Raw genomic sequence first — 18,364 nt, 5'->3', positions numbered from 1 at the left:
CTATAGTTAAGTTATGGGTTTTTCTTTGTTTTTGTTTCTTACTTGGATTACCATACTACAAGCATAACCATAATTTATACATTCTAATTATATATATATAAATACATACAGAAAGGGGAAGGGAAAAAGAAAATAGAGGGGAGACTTACGGACAAGAGCCACTGAGAGACAGAAAGTACCCATTATGGTCATTGGGTACAGAAAGTACGCAACAACTGTAATGAATATAAGTGTTATGTATTAATTGAAGAGAAAAGTTGAAGAGAAAGAAACTTGTTAGGAACAGAAAAGAAAAAAAAGAAAAAAAAAAAAAGAAAAAGGGAGGGAAATGATGAGTATTACAGAGAGAAGTTAAGTTAAAAGATAATCTTTCCCTTTTGTCTTTCTCCACATTGTTCTTTTTTCTGTCGAAACTGCTGAAATGGCGTTCCAGAAGTAAAAAAGAAATAAAAATAATTTTTTTTTTTTTTTTTTTTTGTTTAAATATGATTATTACTAATGCCATTGTGCATTGGCAGAGAGTTAAACTAGATGCACAATTTGACTTTGTGCTTCATTTACTGAAGTGTTCACCAGTCACAATACTTAATTAAAATGCTTAATAAAACCATAGCTTATTCAGGGTAATCATGCAGCCTTAAACAAACAGCAAAAAAGGAAATTGAAATAAAAAATATGACATGCTTTACTAGGGAAATCTTGATAAGTTTTGAATAATAAACAAATAATTATCTATTAAATTAGTTTTGTACAGTTTAAAAAATTTTTGTAATTTTAAATGTCAAATTATCACTCATGATGCCATTATTTAAGAGCATCACAGGGGAATTATAACACGTACTGCTTATTGTGTAAGTGTTTGTTTGTTATTTGGTTTTTAGGAGCATTAGCAACTAAGGCCATATTGCTCCGGTACATGTGGTGGTCATTCCCTGACCTTTCCGCATCCTCCGTATTTAGTGGTGATGGGATCGAACCCCGGTCTAATCAAGAAGCATGTGCTACGCACTGCTGCTCCTTCCCACCTGGCTACGGAGGCACCTATTGTGTAAGTGTGCCTATCCATCCCCGTCAATACTTTATCTAGTTGTTCCCTGAATTTATTCGAGCTATCCACTTCCCACCTGGCTACGGAGGCACCTATTGTGTAAGTGTGCCTATCCATCCCCGCCAATACTTTATCTAGTTGTTCCCTGAATTTATTCGAGCTATCCACTTCCACAACAACAGATGGAAGTTTATTCAGGCAAACAACCATCATCACCCGCAGAATAAAGGCAAACTTCTGCACATCTATTATACAACCATCCTTCCTCAATTTGAATTTATGACCTTTCATGTATATGTAGTGTCAGCAAGAGAAAGAATGCCATCAAAATTTAGTTTACTCAAATCCATTCTAGGCCTTAAACAGCTCAATCAGATCTCCCTGCAGGCACCTAAATTATCAGGTTACCTGATAATTTATATGCATCCCAATTTCTTCTCTGCCATGAGACTCATTAGTTCATCTCGCATCCATTTAGGTCACCTTTATGAAAGCAAAAAATCCTTCCCTTTACCCTTAATGGTAGTTACAAATTTAAGTAAATCTGACATCAATACACTGTGATCACTGCCACCTAATGGTTCTTTTATCTGCAGATTATTAACGCATGAATAATCACTGCTGATAACCAGATCAAGATTATCAATCCTTCTTATTCCCTCTCTAACATGCTGCTATAGAAAACAATCATCCAATATATGCACAATTCTTGCTAGTGTGTGATCTGTAAAGTTAAAATCCCCCGTTATAAGAAATTCTGATTTGCTTGCCCACTATTTCTGTGCACAGTTTATCACTGTATTCATTAGTCAAAGTAACAGGCCTGTAATTACTCACTCAACCATTTGATTCCCATTTGTGAACTAGAGATACATTTTCAGGTCTCTAATCCATAAGATCTTCCCTTGAATCTAAGAATGCTCTCATAATTATGGCTAATGGTTTGTTGACTTCCTATGCTGCCTCCCTCAATATATATATATATATATATATATTTTATAAAATGCATTATATTATCATTTTGTTTCATTATACTTATGATATACCAGGATCTCTTTCTATAAGGGACAGGAAGTTACGCTCCCGGTAAAATCCGACGTACACTTGCATTATAGCTTTCCCTTTACTTTTAACTTTTACTTTCACATTCTATTTTTCTTACCTCATGAACTATTTGAGTAATTCGAGGGGGATTGAGGTACTATCGCTATTCTTAAACCTCATATCTGTTCTCTTTTTTAGCTTATGCTCCTTTTGTACTTATTAATATGATATTAATTGAAGGTTATTGGTTCTCATTTATTTCTCTTCTTCCTCAATGTATGCTTTTGCTGTCTTAGCTATCGGTCAGGCTAAAGTCATCCAGCCTGTTAACAACAAAATTATTGTCTAACTTTAACTATACTGATCCATTTATCGCATGAATTACCTTTTGACTATGTTAAACAGGCAGATGATATCAGAAACTGATAGCCAGGTTAATTGTAGGGGACATATTGAGAGGATTAGCCCTTGACAATGTCCCTTTCAATGTGTCCTATCACCTATAATTGATTTGATATATATTATTATGTTGATTAATTGTTTTATTTTTACTTTTGCTTTGACTAATGATTATCCTTTACTAGATTTTACCTCGTGGACCAGTTATGGCTATTATAGGGATAAGTAACTACCAGCTTATCCGATATGAAATATATCTTACTAATCGTTCTTAAACTATACAAAAAATAAATAATAAGACTGATGTAATGTTCTATCTAGTTATGTATAGATGGCATTAATTATTTCTTGTTTAGTTAATAAGTTATTTATTAATTTTCTATGTTTTGTGTGTGTGTGTGTGTGTGTGTGTGTGTGTGTGTGTGTGTATACACACACACACACACACACACGGAAAAGATGAGAGGTGCCTTATTTACTTTTAGCTTCAACAATTTCTTTGACTTTCCTCTCAATTATCACAAAATCATTTAGCTCCCTGATAGAATATTATATATTATATTGACATCCCACCCCTAAAAAATTTCATGTGTGATTGTGAAATATATCTAGTCAGTTTGTCAGCATTCTGAGCAGGCTCATTAACAATTATACCAATCATATCTAGTAGACCAAGGCAATTCACCCCTTTCCTTCTGGTGTTTACTTAACTAAAGAAATCTTTGCTAGTTTTCTTTGAATTCTTTGCCAGAGACTTCTCGTAATTTGCTTTAGCTTACCTAACCCACCTTCATCATTGATTTCACTTGATTATAGTTTATATTTACTGTAGGTTTCTGTATTCCCCGATAATTTATTTGCATCCCATGTATTTTTCTCTGCCACTAGTCCCACCAATTCATTTCATATCCATTTAGGTCTAAGCCCCGAACAGTATTAGTACTGGCCAGAGGGTGCAAGGAAGGCAAGGCTTTTGCTGCACTGGCAAAAAAAAAAAAAAAAAAAAAAAAAGTAGATAAGAAAATACAAATTATGCACTTCTCTCCTCACACAGGTAACTATTCAGTTGACTTGAATTTTTTCACACTGTCCATCTCAAATACCTGTGCGAGCAACTTATTTCAGCAATCAACAACTCATTGGCTAAAAGAAAACTTCCTACAATCTAGTCGATGCCTCTTCCCCTGTAATTTGAGTTCATGGCTCATAGTTCTGGAATAATTTATAGCACTGAAAATACCACCTTCATTCAATTTACTAACCCCTCTAAGTGCCTCATATACCTCAATCTGGTGCCCGGCTGCCAAGCTCTGTAGCTGACAAAATTAGTCTTTCCTTGCCCAGATGCCATTTTGCTGATCTCATTATGAAAGTTGCCCATCTTTGGACCCTTTCAAGAAGCTCAATGTCAATTTCAGATGAAGTCTCCATACTTGGACACAATATTCCAAATGCAGTCTTACCATTGCATTATACAGTGGGACCCTCCCTATCTCTGCAGGATATTGTTTGATAAATTACTAATAGGACACAATGGGCTTTCCTGGCTGCCTGTCTACATTGCTCAAAGAATTTATCTGCATGCATCAAAACTCCCAGACCCTTTCTTCCTCTTTTGGCTGCTATTCCCCAAGTGTTGACGTTGCATTTTGCTGCATTAAAACATAACTGAATCATTTCTAACCATTCTTGAAGCCTGTTCAGTGCAGCCTGAAGGAGAGCTGAATGGCACTGATTATTAACAACTCTCCCAATCTTTATACTTGTCTGCAAATTTTGACACCATTCCTCTCGCACTTCAATGATGTTGTTTATGAAAATCAGAAACAACAGTGGTCAAGAACCAATGTCTGTGGGGCCCACTTTTTATGTTACACCAATCTGAAGAACATCCATTAATCACAATCTTCTGCCCCTTCTGTCCTGCAATCCATCTTAGAATCTTTCCAGTAATCCAAATATGTTCTAGCTTATATAGTAACCTCTCATGAGGGATTTAGTCAAATGCCTTGCTAAAATCAAAAAAAAAAAAGTATGTTAGTAGCTGTGTTAAAACAGCTTACCAGGTTAGTTAAACATGATTTTCCCTAAAACCATGTTGTCCTTCAGAATGCCATTTGTATCAAAATCACCCTTAATCGTGCTCTTAATCATTATCTTTTCGCTACTATTGAAGTCAGTCTAAATAGCTTGTAGTTACTGACTTTACTCATAGTATTACTTTTATGTATTGGCAATATATTGGCACTTCTCCAACCAAAAAAGAATTTTGAGTCCTGATAATTAACCTCAATGGTTCAATACACTTTCTGTTTGCCTCTCTTAAACTTATTGTATATATTCCATCAACTCCAGGAGCCTTATTTGCCTATAGGCTCAGCAATATTTCTAATAAACTGTCTTCTGTAATTACAAAATCACTCATTTCATGTCTCAACTTCACTCGCACAAGCTCTACTCAGCATGAAGGTTCTTCTGTCAGTAAAGACTAATGCAAAGTACCTATTCAATTCATCAGCAATATCAGCTGGGTTATCCAAGACTGTCCTCGCACCCACTACACAATAGTCCAATCTGATTCATTTTCTTTGTATTCACATAGATGAAAAATCCTTATGCTTCACTCTCTTAGCCAGTGCTCTTTCATACTTATCTATTTATCATGGCCTACATAACCTTATCTGTGATACAATTACAGATCAACTTGTAGCTATTGTAAGCTTCAGTACTTTTCTTCATCACTCTAATTTTCACATGCTACCTTTATCTGTTTATTTTATCTTTTGCTTTACCCAAGATATCTATTAGACAGGCCAGCTCCATATTCATCCATTTCAGCATCATCCTCATACTATATTTTCTTAGATGATATATATGTGTTCGTGACTTCTGTGATTAGCATTAGTAGAGGGATAGGCAAAGTGGAGAAGAAATTGAAGTTAAACATAAGAAAAGCACCTGAGGTGGATGAGACCTATCTAGTTATATTAAAGGATGGGGCAAAGGAAGTAAGCAAACCCTTAGCCACAATTATGAGAGATGAGAGCTTCTTTGAACTCAGGAGGGTCCCATGGACTAGAGATGTGCAAATATATCCTCAATTCACAAAGGGGGATCAAAGGGTGACAAGTAATTACAACCCAGTTAGTTTAACATCTGTTCCAGGAAAATTAATGGAGTCTGGTTAAAGAAGTAATGCAGGACCATCTATACAAGACTATAGTTATAGTTCAGACAGAGCATGGGTTTGTTAAGAGAAAGTCTTGTCTGACCAATCTGATTGGATACTATGATGCAGTCACAAAGGAACTGGATGCAAAAAATAAGAGATGGTTGAGTGAGAAAAGAGAGAGTGGTAATCAATGGACACTGCTCCTTGTGTACTAATGTTATTAGTGGAGTCCCCAACAGTTTGATGTTAGGCCCATTATTGTTTTCTGTATTTATTGATGAAGGTATATTAGGTTTAATGTCCAATTTTGCAGACGATATGAAGGTTGGCAGGGTTGTTAATGACAGTACACTACTGCAAGATAGAAACTGAATTTTAACATTACATTTGTCAAAGTACTGCATATGGGTAGCAGTAACCCAAGCGAGACATATCAACTGTGTAGTAGCACACTCAACGTAGTGGAGAATGAAAAGGACCTGGGGGTAATTGTACAGTCAGATATGAAGTTTTCTGAGCAGTGCAGACAGGCTGCAAGAGTAGCTCATGGTGTCTTGTCAATGATATACAGGAATTTTTCTAGCAGGGATAAGAAGGTGATTATCCCCTTGTATAAGGCAATGGTCAGTTCACACCTTGAGTACTGTATATAGGTCTGGAGGCGGTCTCATTTTAGGAAGGATGTAGAGCTGCTGGAACGAGTACATAGAAGGGTAATGAGATTGGTGAATGGAACAAAGGGGTGCTCTTACGAAGAAAGACTTAAGCTCTATAAATTGCAGTGTCTGGAGACTAGGCACCTGCGAGGGTATCTGATTGAGGTTTATTAAAGCCCTGGATGGTTTGAGCAAGCTCAATGCTGATGGAATTCTTCCTCTTGCCCAGATTAATCGCCTGAGGGGATATGGATTCAAATAGAGGAAAGACAGTTGTAGAATATGTGTGCGGAAATTTGCCTTTAGTCAGCAGGTGGTCGATTGCTGGAACAAACTTCCATCTGTCATTGTGGAAGTCAACAGCTTAAATAAATTAAAGGCTGAACTAGACATACATTTTAAAATGAATGGATGGGTGAAATGGGAAGGTTTTTTTTTTTTTCTGGCTGATGCTGTATAAGCTTGCTTTCTTGCATCATATGCTACTAATGCTAATACAATGCAAAAAAGCAAGCTTATATTGCATCAGCCAAAAAAAAACTCCTTCCCATTTCACCCATCCATTCATTCCAAATGTTTGTCTAGTTCAGCCTTGAATTTATTTAAGCTATCAACTTCCACGACAGATAGAAGCTTGTTCCCAGCAAGCAACCACATGCTGGCTAAAGGCAAATTTCTGCATATTTATTCTACAACTCTTTCCTCAATTTGAATTTATGCCCCTGAGGTGCATAATCTAAGCAAAGAGGAAGAATCCCATCAGCACTCAGCTTTCTCAAACAATTCCAGACCTCAATCAAATCACCTTGCAGGTGCCTAGTTTCTTGATGCTGCAATTTGTAGAACTTAAACCTATCTTGGTAACAGCAATCCTCTGTTCCACTCACTAATCTTGTTGCTCTTCTCTGTACTCGCTCTAGTAGCTCAACATAACATCTTTCCTAAAATAAAGCCTCCAGACCTGTATGCAGTATTCAAGGTGTAGCCTGACCACTGCCTTATACAAGGGGAAAATCACCTTATCTCTACTAGCAAAATTCCTACATTTCATCGACAAGATTACACGAGCCATTCTTGCCACCTATCTGCACTGCTCAGAAAACTTCATATCTGACTGCTCAATTATCCCGAGGTTTTTTCATTCTCCACTAGCCTGAGTGTAGTACCACACAGTTGGTATGTTACTCTGGGGTTACTGCTCCCCCATATGCATTACTTTGTATTTGTTAATGTTAAATTTCAGTTACCACCTCTTAGCCCATCTGCTCAACTTTTGTAAATCCTTTTGCAGTAGTGTACAATCCTTACTGTCATTAAAAACTGTACCAACCTTCATACTGTCTGCTAACTAGGATATTAAACCTGATATACCTTCATCAATATCATTGATAATTACAGAAAATAACGAGCCCAACACTGATCCCGCGGTAACTCCACTAATAACATTAGTCCATCAACAGCAGGCTCCATTTATTACAACTCTTTCTTCTCCCACTCAATCATCCTTTTATCCATTGTAGCAACTTGGCCTTAATGCCATACTGCTCCAACTTGTACAGTAGTCTTCCATGTGCAACAGTATCAAAAGCTTTCCTAAAATCCAAGTATATGATATCAAAATTATTTTTTGCATTGTGACCACATAACAGTATCCAATCAAATTGTCAGACAAGACTTCCCCTTAACAAATCCATGCTATGTCTGAACTATAACTGCAGTCTTGTCTAGATGATCCTGCAATGCTTCTTTAACCAGTGACTCCATTATTTTCCCCAGAACAGAAGCTAAACTAACAGGTCTGTAATGTGTCCCCTTTCAATCCCCCTTTGTGAATTCATTTGCACATCTGCAGTCCGTGGATGCCCTTATAATCATGGCTAAGGGCCTGCTTACTTTCTCTGCCGCCTCCTTTAATATAACTGGTTAGATCCCATCCACCCTAGGTGCCTTATGTTTAACATCAGCAATTTCTCCTCCACTTTGGTTTAGTTATTACAAAATCATTTAACTCCCTATTAGTTTGATTCTTGGCTTCTGGCCTCCACTTCCCTACAGTGGTACTGTAGGTTTGTCAGCTACCTGAGCATAATTTTCAATGATTGAACCATCAATATCAAATGGACCAATCTGATTCATCCCCTTCCTTCTAGAACTTACATAAGTAAAGAAGTCTTTATTGTTTTTCTTTGCATCCTTTGCCAAATATTTCTCATACTCTGCCTTTGCTTGCCTAACATCCTTTGTGACTTGATTACAGACTATATTATTACCATTTGAATCTGTCTCCTGATAATTTATATGCATTCCATGCATTTTTGTTCTCTGTCACGAGTCTCATTAATTCATCTGACATCCATTTAGGCTTAAACTTTGAACAGTATTTTTTAGTTGGCATGAAAACCCTAGTAGCTTCCAAGATTAATTCCTTGAATGCTTCTCACTTAGAATTTGTGGTAGATAACATCAGTTGGTCCCACTAAACGGAATTTAAAAACTATCTGAGACAACTGTAGTCACCGTTACAAAAACAAAAATCCTTCCCTTTATCCCTGATGGTAGTTACGAGTAAATCCCATATCAGTATACTGTGATCAGTGTCACCTAGTGGTCCCTTTATCTGCAGATTCTTAATGCACGAATATTAATGCATTGCTGATAATCATATCAAGAGTATCTCTCTCTCTGTTGCCTCTCAAACATGCTGCTGTAGAAAACCATCATCCAATAAATCCACAAAAATCTTGCTAGTGTGTGAGTGACCAACCCACAAGTTCGAGCCTATATCTAAGAAGTTAAAAATCCTCATTATAAGAGAATCTGATTTACTGGCCCACTATGTCTCTGTACAGTTGTTCATTGTACTCATCAGAGTCATTAGGCCTATAACACACTCCTCCTCTCAACTTTGTTTCCCCGCACTTATGTCACACCAAACTGACTGAACACGGCACTGTCCACCCATGTCAACAGGATGCACTTCCTTAGTTTGTGTTTCTGAACTAACAGCATCACCCCTCTCCCTCTTCTACCTGTCTATCCTTTCTGTACACATTACACTCCCGAAATTCCAATTCTGAATTCCTTATCTCCGTGTGACACCACGTCTTTGATATCCCAATAATATCCACCTTTGATGTCTTCACCAGCACCTCAAATTCAAATTTATTTAATATACAGGTACTCCTAACATTGGTGTACAAGCAAGTGTACATGCATCCCTTCTTACTCTTAGTTTTTCTAACACAACCTATGGTATTTACTTTTTCCATGATGATTCCCAGCAGTCCTTGAAATCCCAAAAACCTTGTTTTCCAGGCTGCTGCTCATTCCAATAGAAGTAGTGCAAAAATCTCTTTTACCTCTGCCTGCACCTACAGTTAATCTGTGAATCCCCCCAAGCGAGCAGTTTTCTGACCCACCTAACACTGCCTTGATAGCATCAGCAAATATTCTTGCCACCCTTTCTATTTAAGTGTATCCCATCCCTGTAGAAGCAGTCTCTCCAGGGCTGGATTGATTGACAAGGCTCTCATCATATACTCCCTCCTATCGTGGCTGGTCAGAATTGCACACTTTCAAATTCAACCCTAACTCGCAGCTTTTTTTTTTTTTCAGCATTGACCTGTACTTGTTAAGTAATTCCACCCTTCTCCTACTCTTAATGTCATTACTGCCAACGTGTACATCACCCTTTGTGCCAATAAAAGATAACATCTCCTCTACAATGTCAGATTTTGCTGCTAGCAGACATACCCTGGCCCTATTCCTCCTATCCTTTTTGCACAATATATTTCCCATATTCTGGACAAAAGAGTCACCAACAATAACTAGCTCCTTTCTTGTAAAAGGTAATGAATAACTAACGTATTTGCCCTCACTCTGGAAGCAACCAAAATGATAATGCCACGTAGTGCCGTAAACTATTATAATCTCCTTTCCTGAAATTTAAACCTATGCCTTTAACTACTGAAACATCTTTCTTCATTTTCTAACGAATGACTTATGATCACCCCAGGGGTTCACATCTGGTGAGTATGGGCTTGGCACACCTAGGGTCCTGAGCTGGATATCATCATTCTTCTTTTTCTTGGTGATTCCCTTCTACTTCTCTCGCTCTCTTTTTCAGGATAATTGAGAAAAATTTTTTTTTGGCTGGTGCAGCATAAGCCTCAGGCTTCCTTGCACCATATGGCTAATAATAATCACTGGTCCTTGCCAATGTAAGCCCTACGATGTCAACTGATTTGTAACGATAAGATCCAGAATATTCTTACCCCTAGTATTTTCTCTAATATGCTGGTATAACTATTAATTATCTAGTTTATTTTAATTTTTTTTTCCCCATGGTGAGTTTCCCTTCCATTTATTCCAACCAATTAAGGACAGATTGAAGCCACCCATAATAAGACATTCATAGTTACTCACCCATTCCATCTACATGTAGCGCCTCATCATATGCTTCTTGATCTTCTGGTTTGTAGATTACTCCCGCTCTCATTATAGCTTTGCTTCCATCTAACTCATACCACAGATCCTTTCCCTGGCATGTGTAACTTCTGGCTCACCAAAATCTCTTTTCATGCTCAGGCTACTTTTAATAAGAAACATGAGCTCTTCACCCCTCCTATCTTCCATATGTTTCTCATATACATTATAAATACCATTGTGGAACTAGTCATAATCAATTTTCAGGTGGTACCAAGTTTCAGTTAGCTCTATTATGTCAGCATTATTTGTTCTAATCAGGAGTTTAAATTCAGCCATTTCATTGCTATTACAGTAGACACAGTTAAGATTAGGCATTCTTCTATAGTTTCATACTCTGACACCCCTTGAAGTTATTTAGGCTTGTTTCCATAGCTTTATCTCCCTGCTCATTTGAAACATTGCCGCCCTGAGAACATCTTTTCAACATCAGCTGTTGCAGCAACAAACAATTCTTGAGATGTGTACAAGCATTACTTTGACTCATATCATCAGATATGATGTGCCTATATTACCCTTCTCTATCCTAATTAGCAGTTCCTTGAACCCTTAAGGTATCCTCAATGATACTGGCAAAAGCCCTTGCAACACCTTTGTTCAAATGAATGCCGCCTCTATAAAACAAATTCCTTCTACCTACAAATGTGAGTCATGTTGATAAAAATTTCCCACACCCATACACCTTGCAGAGTCCCTCAGGTCTTGAGTTAATCTACAAGGGTTTCAGCATATAATCCCTCCTATCATGTCTGGACAGAATTGCAGACATACACATTCTGCCCTAACTCACAACATATTTTCAGCATAGTCCTATATTTATACTACAAATTGTCAAGTTATGTTCATTTATTATTAGTCCCTACATGAAAAATAATGCACTCTTTTCTCCCCCTTAAAATCTGACAACCTGTTGACAACATTATCAATTGTTGCTCTCAGCAAGCACACCCTGGTTCTGATTCATCTATCTTTATTATAACAAATTTTACCCATTTATTTGACAACAGAGTCTCCTAATAAAACAGTCTCCTTCAACCGAGCAGTATGCACTTGACTATTCTCTTTTAGGACCAGAATCAGGGTTGCATCACTTGGCAGTTCACAAGATAGTTGAGTCTCTGATGAGCTTCCAGTTATGTTTGTTTCTTTAGCAACTCTAATTCTTCTAGTAATGCACCACATTTTAATTTGAGATCAATATGCTCCTTACATTGAATACAAATAAAAGAACATTCACTTGAACTTGGTACAGCTACTAGACCGACCGTAGAATACATACCACAGGCTATATAAACAACAAACTGGTGGCTCCCAACAGAAATGTCTACAAGCATTTCCTTTGAAGTCATGATGTCCTTGAACGATGTATTGAAAGCAGATCTTGTAACAACCATTATTTAGGTAAAATCTGAACTTAATATTAGCAAATTTAAATTTACAATATATTACAAAATTTAAATTTAGTATTAGTAGTAGAAAATGATGCAAGAAACCAAACTTATAAAGCATCAGACAAGGGGGAAAAAAAAAAAAAAAAAACCTATACACTTCACTCATCCATACCCGCAAAGAATTTGTCTAGTTCTTTGAATTTGTTCAATTCACACACTTCAACAATGGATGGAAGTTTGTTCCAATAATCAACCACCTGCTGCAAACTTCCACACATCTATCCTACAACCATCTTTCCACAACTTGAATTTATGCCACTTCATGTGTATTCTTAGCAAGAGGAAACAATGCCATCAACACTTAGCTTACTCAAATCCATTCAATGCCTTAAACACCTCAATCAGATCACCACACAGCTGCCTAGTCTCCAGAAGCTGCAATCTACAGAACTGAAGAATTTTTTGGTAGCAGCACCTGGAAAAACATCTGGGTTTACTGTTACCCAAATGCAGTACCTTGCATTTGTCAGCGATAAACTTCAACTGTCATTTCCCAGTCCATCAACCTAATTTTCCTAGATCTTGTTGCAGTAGCTCACCCTGATTACTATTATTAACCACCCTCCCAACCTTTGTATCATTTGCAAACTTTGACATTAAGCCTGATATACCATCATCAATAAATATTTAAAACAATGGGCCCAGCACCAAACTCTGGGGAACTCCACTAATAACATTAGTCCACAAAGAACAGTGTCCACTGATAACGACTCTGTTTTCTCCTACCCAACTATCCCTTTATCCATAGCAGTAACATGCCCTTAATGCCACATTGCTCCTGTTTGTACAGCAGTCTTACGTGGCATGTAAGACTGTTGTACAAATGTGCCACAAAGGCTGCTGTAATAGAAGCCTTCCTGAAAACCAACTTTATATCAAAATTATTTTTTGCATGTAGTTCCATGGTCACTGCATCATAGTATCCAATCAGATTGATCAGACAAGAATGCCCCTTAACAAATCCATGCTGTGACTGTAGTATAACTGCATTCCTGTCCAGATATTCCTGCATTACTTTTTTTGCCAGTAACTCCATTATTTTCTTCCCTGGCACAACCATTAAGCTAACAAGCCTACAATTACTCATGTCACCTTTTGATTCCTCTTTGCAAACTGGGATACATTTGCACCTCTCCAGTCCATGAGGATCTCCCCTCAATTCAAAAATGATCCCAGAATTAAGGTTAAAGGTTTGCTTACCTTCTTTGATATCTCCCTTAATATAGCTGGATTGATTCCCTCCACTCCAGTCACTTGTTTTTTATATTTAGCTTCAATTTCTCTACCACTTTCCTTTCAATTGTCACAAAATCATTTAGCTCTCCATTAGTTTGATAAACTTCTGGCATTCCCTTCCTGAAGAATTCCTCACATGTGAACACAGATGCAAAATACTCATTCAATTTGTCAGCAACCTGAGCATAGTCATCAACAGTGAACCCACTAGCATCAAGTGGCTCAATATGATTCAACCCCTTCCTTCTACTGTTAATAAAATATATAGACACCTTTTTTCTGCTTTTCTTTGCCAGAGACTTCTCATAATCTGCCTTTGCTTGCCTAACCCCCTTTGTTCACAAAAAAGTGCTGAGGCAAGGTTTGTTATTAACAAAATATTACAGAAATTGAACTGTTACCAAAACTTTATCCAGTAGTAAAGTCGGCTTTACCTTCACTGCTGATCTGATTACCAGCAGTAATTATTCATGCATTAAGAATCTGCAGACAAAGGAACCATTAGGTAGCAGTAATCACATGGAAATGGAGGCGAGAAACTTATTAAACTCTAACAGGGATCTAAATGATTTTATAATAATTAAGAGCAAAGTGGAGGAGAAATTATTGAAGTTAAACATAAGAGGTAACTAGGATGGATGGGATCTATCCAGTTATATTAAAGGAGAAAGCAAAAGAAGTAAGCAAACCCTTAGCCATAATTATGAGAGCATCCTTGGACTCAGGGGAAGGTCCCCACAAACTGGAGATGTGCAAATGTATCCCCAATTCACAAAGAGGGATCAAAGGGTGACAAATGTAATTACAGACCTGTTAATTTAACTTCTGTTCCAGGGAAAATAACATAGTCACTGGTTAAAGAAGCATTGCAGGATCATCTTGACAAGACTGCAGTTCTAGTTCAGACACAGCATGGGTTTGTTGAGGGGAAGTCTTGTCTGACCATTTAGATTGGATACTATCATGTGGTCACAAAGAAACTGGATGCAAAAAATTATTTTGATATTGTATACTTGGATTTTGGGTAAGCTTTTGATACTGTTGCACATAGAAGACTATTGTACAAACTGCAGCAGTATTGCATTAAGGGCAAGTTGCTACAATGGATAAAGGGATGATTGAGTGGGAGAAGACAGAGTGGTAATCAGTGGACACTACTCTTCATGGACTAATGTTATTAGTGGAGTCTGCAAGGGTTCAGTGTTGGACCCATTGTCTTGTATATTTATCAATGATATTGATGAAGGTATATCAGGCTTAATGTTGAAGTTTGCAGATGACACAAAGGTTGGCAGAGTTGTTAATGACAGTATGTTACTGCAACAGGATCCAAAAAAGTTGGGCAGATGGAACAAGAAGTGGCAACTGAAGTTTTAACATTGATAAATGCAAAGTACTGCATATGAGTAGGAGTAATCCCAGAGAAAAGTACCAACTGTGTGATACTACACTCAAGGTAGCGGAGAATGAAAAAAGACCTAAGGGTAACTGTACAATCAGATATGAAGTTTTCTGAGCAGTGCAGACAGGCTGCCAGAGCAGTCATAGGGGTCTTATCAATGATATACAGGAATTTTGCTAGCAGAGATGAGGTGATTATCCCCTTGTATAAGGCAATGGTCAGACCACACCTTGAGTACTTCATACAGATCTAGAGGCTTCATTTTAGGAAGGATGTAGAGTTGCTACAATGAGTACACAGAAGGGAAACAAGACTGGTGAGGAGAACAAAGGGGTTAAGTTCTGCAAATTGCAGTGTCTGGAGATTAGGCACCTGAAAGGTGATCTGATTGAGATGTACAAGGTTTGAGAAGGCTCAATGCTGACGGGATAATTCCGCTTGCTCAGACTAAGAACCTGAGGGGGCACAAATTCAAATCGAGGAAAGACAGTTGTAGAATAGATTTGTGGAAATTTGCCTCTAGTCAGCGGGTAGTTGATTGCTGGACCAAACTTCCATCTGTCTTTGTCGAAGTTGGTAGCTTAAATTCAAGGAAGAAGTGGACAAACTTTTGGAGTGAGTGGATAGATGAAATGGGAAGTTGTGTTTTTTTTTTTTTTTTTTTTTTTTTGGCTGACGCTGTATAAGCTTGCTTTCTTGCATCATATGCCTCAGCTAACTAATGATAAAGCCTGTAAAGCTACTGGAACGACTTTACCTTTGTAGAAGCACTTTAAAAAGTACTTCTACTAAGGTAAATTTAAATTTACAAAATATTGAAGAAATTAATTTCACAAAAGTTACAAAAATTGCTGAAATAAAATTTACAAAATTATTGAAATAAGATTTAAAAATTTCATAAATTAAATTTAATTCAATTGTAAAAAAATATATATTGTGTACCAGACACTTAATCCCCTTCAGTTAAGTAGTCAGATCCAACGTGAAACATGCCTGTTCTCTTCAACTGCCTATAATCCTATTCAAAAACTCTCTTACTTGGAATAAAAAGCCTAGTAGCTTTTATGAGTAGAAGCTATGATTTGTGAATAATCAAGATTATTCAGAAAGCCATTCAAATATGTATGCTGCAATTGCTCTTTTTAATTAGAGAAAGGACTGATGAATGGTTCTGTTTGGAATTGATCTTGATGACCAAGAACAATCATTAAAGAGCTTTTTTTTTTTTTTTTCATTCTTTGACGAGACAACTGAATATCCAAGCCCACCTCTAATGCTAAAAGAATTTTGTCTGACTGCACAATTACCACCAATTCATACATTATTCTGGGATTAATACTAGCTATATACAGTAACTTGCATTTGATTTCTCATCTAATTTGAACTTCAATTGTCACTTGTCAGCCCATCTTCCTAATTTTTCTGTCTTGCTGCAGTAACATACTTAGATTATAGTCATTAACCACCTGCTTTACCACAATACTGATTTCTTTTAGCAAGGGAGCTATGCCCTGCTATTACACCATTAAAGTCACTCCAAATTCCTAATCAACCTATGTGACCAACAAAGGGTTGAAGAAGCAGACCAATTATTGGGAAAAGGAGTAGTTCTTTAAGGAATATTCCTGTATTGATTTTTTTCCTTCCCAAATAACCTGTGATTTTTTTTATCCTCGGGGTCTCTTAGAACCCACTTGCATTCCCAAGGGTTTCTATACTTTTCCTAGGCACAAAGCATTTTAAGCTCATATTTTAAAAGTGGGTTTCAAATAACAATTCTGTCACTAAGCTTATCATACAAGTCAGTTGTGAAGACTGCTCTTGTAAAAAAACTTTTATCTAGATTTAACAAGTTTTGAATGTGTACATGCTTAAGCAGTCTCTTAACCATCAGTATTGAGCACTCTCCTAATTTGAATCTTTTGGTAGTTACCACAAAGCCTATATAATTTTAATTTCATGAATGTGGCTTACAATTCAAACTTACTTTCTTAAGAATTCAATCAGGCAATATATAAATTGCATCTTAAAATCATATGCTAAAGCTATATTTGTACTTGCCACCTTTAGAAAAAAAAAATTCATAATAACCTTGCAATATGTTGTAGCAGATGGCCACTATGATAAGAACACACAGCTATGATAATGATTATAACCTAATTACAACAGGTGAACAATCATCAGATTGTATTTTTAATTATTTGTTCAAGATATGTTGAGGTGTTCAGTAAGAACCCAAACTATTATTAGTATTGAAATAGCAAGAACAATGCAAGGAAGCAAAGCTTATATAGCATCTGTCACAAAATATATAAAACAATAATAAAAATCTCAAATTTTATATTTTATTTACTTCCTCTAAATATTCCTCTAGTAATGTTCAATGTGGGAAATAAATTACTACCAGATTTTATTTCAACATTTATTTTTAAATATAATTTCAAACAAGCTGGTATAGCAGAGCTAGCTATCTCTACAAAAAGATAAAACAATTTAAAACTGACACTCCATGGGCATGGAATCTTAAGTAAAATTTACCAGTTATTTTTATGTTAATCTAAAAAAAAAATTAAATAAAATTTATATATGAAATGGCAAATATCGTTTAAAGATTGTTTTATATATTTTAAAAACAGAATATACCTTCTCTTATCAGTTAATTCACTCTAAATTGCACCAGAGCTAGTAACTGTCAGAAAGACAAATGAAAACTAAACTTAAAATTTTTATATTCTCGTTTACAACTGTTATTGGTGAAAAAGTATGTACAATCTTTATATACAATTAAGGTTATCCCATTAAAATTAACCACAATTGGATTGGGTTTAATCGGGTTGTATTTTAAATGTCCAATATCATACTTCTGGGTAGTTCAACATGATAATATATAATACAGTATATATTTCGAAAGGTCGACCATATTATTACCTATTGCAAAGGGAAATTATATGGTGTTTTAAGTTTCATATGCAGGATGTTAATTACTATCTCAACTTTTTTTTTTCTTCACTTTTCTTCCTTTTTACAGCATAACTGCACGTACAGCATGACCATAATTTAGTGAGAGATTAGACAGGAAGAGAAGAAACAGTAATCTTTGCCAGTAAACATTAATGAAAACGACAATGGGAGGCCACGAGTTTTTGCCTTACCGTTTCTTATTGAACCTAAATGAACAAGAATGACGATACCGGTGCTCACACAACAAGTTTTTATTCAGAATTAAAGGGAATGAAGAAAGTAAATAAATGTAAACAGTATAAACTAAAAATAATGGATGCATTTTGGAAGTAAATTTATTCTGTGCCCCTTATTTATCTGTTCCAACGTATACATAACACCAAATGATATTAAAATATCACATCCTATACAATTAATTCGCAATTAAGGTCAAGTAGAGAAATAGAGTTGGAAAATATATTCATAATAAGATATCTGGACATCCACTGTTGCTCCAGACGTACTGTCATA

The 18,364-nt window shown here is 36.4% G+C and overlaps 1 protein-coding gene across 1 annotated transcript in view; it reads right to left on the bottom strand.

The window, feature by feature from the left end:
- The window catches only part of LOC150080498 (ras-related protein Rab-11B-like), a 100,275-nt gene that overhangs the window by 81,457 nt on the left and 454 nt on the right, over window positions 1-18,364 (bottom strand). The gene's annotated exons all lie outside the window — the stretch shown is intronic.

The sequence above is a fragment of the Mastigoproctus giganteus genome, chromosome 9 (genome assembly GCF_048544385.1).
Source record: "Mastigoproctus giganteus isolate SK-2022 chromosome 9, ASM4854438v1, whole genome shotgun sequence".
In the NCBI taxonomy this organism is placed as follows: domain Eukaryota; kingdom Metazoa; phylum Arthropoda; class Arachnida; order Uropygi; family Thelyphonidae; genus Mastigoproctus; species Mastigoproctus giganteus.
The sequence above is the reverse complement of the archived record's forward strand: the minus strand, read 5'-3'. Positions and strand labels throughout refer to the sequence as shown.